Raw genomic sequence first — 3,842 nt, forward strand, 5'->3', positions numbered from 1 at the left:
CCTTGCCTCTTGATACTTGTGGTGCTTTAATCCATTGATTTCCTTGCTTCTATTTGTTCTTTTACTTCCTATTTTAATAAGGTATCACTACTACAAATCCAGGCAATTTCACAACGCCCCTTTAACAACGATTATTCACGAAAATCACAATAGACGTTGTAGAATGTATGGCGCGAATTTTACTAAAATGAATTACAACGGGTATGATTATAACAGCCGTTGTTATAAGTTTTAACAACGGGTAACACATGCACAACCGTTGTTAATAATTTGGCGCAAAATTGACGCAAAGTTAGTGAAAAGTAATCACAACGGTTACTTTTGAAACCCGTTGTTAAAACTTATTTGACAACGGTTGTTGTCTTACAACCGTTGTTAAAATTTATTTGACAACGGTTGTTGTTTAATAACCGTTGTCAATACCTTTCATACTATAAACCACACAAACACAAATCTGCTACAACCACAAAACACAAACCTTAATACAAAAACACAAACACAGCAGACAAACACAAACACAAAACACACACTTTCTCATCGTCTCTTTCTCTCTTTCTCATCGTCTCTTTCTCTCTTTCTCATTGTCGCTTTATCTTCTCGCCGTCATTGTTGATTTCATCGTCTCTTACTTTCTCTAATCATCAGGTAAATCTCGCCGTCACTGTTGGTTTCATCGTCTTTCATCGTCATTATTTTCTTTTTCTAATTATTTTATTTGCATGTGTATGTGTTTTTATCGACCATTATGTTATTTCTTTAAGTATTATTCACTTAATTAGCTAGTAAAACAAATTAAATAAACTAAAACAAAGAAGAAGCAAGATGATAGAGTGGAATGCATGATATACATAATTAATATATATATATATATATATATATATATATATATATATATATATATAAAAATACATAAATTAAAAAAAAATTACATTAATAAAAATGCAATTCTTATATTTTCATAGAGAGTCTTATTCTCCTCTATGATATCCGTCCACTCCTCCTTGGCTATTTGGAGGTTCCGTTCAGCAGCTGCTATATTGTCATATAGCTACAACTGCTGCTGCTCTGTCAAGCCATCTTCTTTGGCGTCCTTCAGTATGGATCGAGCATCCACAAGGTAGCTCCTGAAACTTTCCTCAATGTGGAGCAATCGGCGGATAAAACCGTTGTTGTTCTCGATCATAGTAAGAGTCTTAAGGATGATATCATTCATTTTGTTGATGGATTTTGGAGTTTGTTTGAAAGATTAAGTAGGGTTTATTTGGAGTTTGTTTTAGGAGTTAGGGTTTGGAGATGTATAGTGAGATAATGGAATGTTAGTTGAGATAATGCATGTATTTATACTAAGCAATGTGTGGTTTGAGTTATTTTTTAATTAATATATATGTTAGGAAGTTGTGCCATAATCATCATCATATCTCTCTCTTCTGCTTCAAATCTTATTACTAACCCTTCTCATTCCATATTGTCCGTTCATATGCACAGGGATGGCAGTAATAATGCATGCATCAGAATTATAACGGGCCGTAATTATGCATGCATCTAGTAATATTTAATTTAATTTTTTTTATTTTTATTTTTTAAGAACAAACAACAACGATTATTTATAAACAACCCGTTGTCTTTAGTTATAAACACGGTTTTGTATATTACAACCCGTTGTTATAACTTTCCCCCCAAAATTGAGTCACATTTTCCACAAAGGGTTTTTATACTTAAAACCGTTGTTAATAGTTTTAACAATGGGTTCCTTAAGAAAACCAACCGTTTTTAAAACCTTTTACAACGGACGCTTTAACAACGTCCGCTTTTTTATATAGCAACGGTTTTTAACCGTTGTTATAGCCTGTATCTGTAGTAGTGTATGAATTTTCCACCTATTTTTAATGCTATTAGTAAATTAGAAACAATTAGGGTGATAGAGAAATCTGAAAAGTCGATTTATATGTGAGAAAATTTGCTTTTAATTGTTGTAATGTTATCTATATGCTTCCCTTTTATGATTATTGTTTTTTATAATGCAAAAATTGAATTAAAATTGAGCATAAAGTGGCCGAAATTTTTAGGGTTTGATAAATTGAATTGACTATTAGTTGTCTATTACATGTAAAAAGATAAAAATTGAGTAAGGTATGTTGTTTATATCATATGGAGAGTTGATTTTTGCGATTTTAACCCCAAAATTTGTCTTAAAGCTCCGTCTTAAAAGTGCCCCAAACTGAAATTCGTCTCATATAATTGGAAATTTGAGTTGTACATGAATGTATTTTGAAGATTTAAGTCCTAAAAGTTGTAGTAGTTGAGTTAAATCATGTTAATTATGTCACAATTGCCACAACTGTAGAGACCGTCTGCGCTATAAGGATTTGAAATTTTACTTGTAATTTGGGAATTGTTGGTGATAATGCGTACTTAGATGATTCTTTCATGATTAAATATGTGTACTTTGTATGTTTTGGTGCATATGCGTTGGTGTATTTAAATGGTATGTTGAAACAGATGCCGAGACTAAACTTAGGGACCAGACAAAGTAAGAGGGGTAGGGCTTCCCAGCCCGAAGTTGGGGAGGGGAGTGGACCAGTGGTACCAGCTGTACCAGAGTATCCGTCTGTGGTCTTTGTGGACTACGCGCAACAGGATAGGTTTGTAGCCTTACAATCCCGTAAGATGAGACCGACTCGCTGTGTGGACACGACTTTTTTAGAGGACCTGGGTGTTGAGACGGATGTCCGTCATATCTTTGAGACTTTGGGATTCACCGGGCTATACCGTTTACGGAAGCATTCGTATGCTTTTCTGACCCTTGAGTTCATGAGCTCATTTAAATACGAGCCGGTGAAGCAGACTGTGCAGTTTTGCCTCATGAACACCAGTTTTGTTTTGACCATGGACCCTTTTGCCTCTCACCTTGGCTTGGCTAAGCCTCCCAAGGGATCCCTTCGTGAGATACTGTCTGAGTGTGGAGTTTGCCGCCTTATGCCCTGTATCACCGGGAAATCAGCTTCCACCGCTAGCAACATGTTGATCAATGATGTGCAACATGTCACCCTGAGGATCTTTCTCCGTGCCGTGTCGTGTCTCCTTTACGAGAGGTCGGATATGAGCAAGTTGAACTCCCACGAGTTGTTGCTTTTGATGGCGTACCTCAACCCCGAGAGGACTGAGAAAGTGACCTTCAATGCTCCCGCTATGGTATGTGCCAGTCTTGCTTTGATGGCCTCCTCTAGCACTAGGTTTCTGAGTTGTGGTGCTATCGCCACATGCTTAGCTAAGAAGATAACTTCTTTTGAGGCTTCCTCGGAGTACACCCCTCTAGCCACTCTGGTCCCTATCATGGACAGAGATTACTTCCTCGGCCTGAAATGGTTGAGAACTTTGGAGGATGGTAGTTTAGCATGGAGGGTGTGGGGAATGAGTTGGATAAAGATACCAGCTCCTGAGCACCTCCCACCAACAGAGCCTTTACCTACGGCAGCGGTAGCTACCGATTCTGATGAGGAGGAGAATGAGGCGCGTCCTGCGAGGCAGACGTACTTCATCGACCCGGAGATCCTCCGAGTCATGCATGGGCCGAGGAAGGGGGAGAATGTGAAAGCTGAGGAGGATCAACCTAGGATAGGGAGAGGGTCACGCCGAGTGCGGGAGAGGATGGCTGAGACACAACCGGCAGCACCACCACAGCACCTGTTTCCTTGTTACCCTTACCTTGATACCCCGGCGACGCATGAGAGCTACCTGGCAGAGAGAGTGTCCTCTACCTTGACGCTCCGGAACATGCATGAGATAGCGTATACTCAGGGCATTGGGACCTCGGGATCGCATCCAGTTTGGTGGAGGGGAGT

Source organism: Silene latifolia, chromosome 11 (assembly GCF_048544455.1).
Source record: "Silene latifolia isolate original U9 population chromosome 11, ASM4854445v1, whole genome shotgun sequence".
NCBI classification, from domain to species: domain Eukaryota; kingdom Viridiplantae; phylum Streptophyta; class Magnoliopsida; order Caryophyllales; family Caryophyllaceae; genus Silene; species Silene latifolia.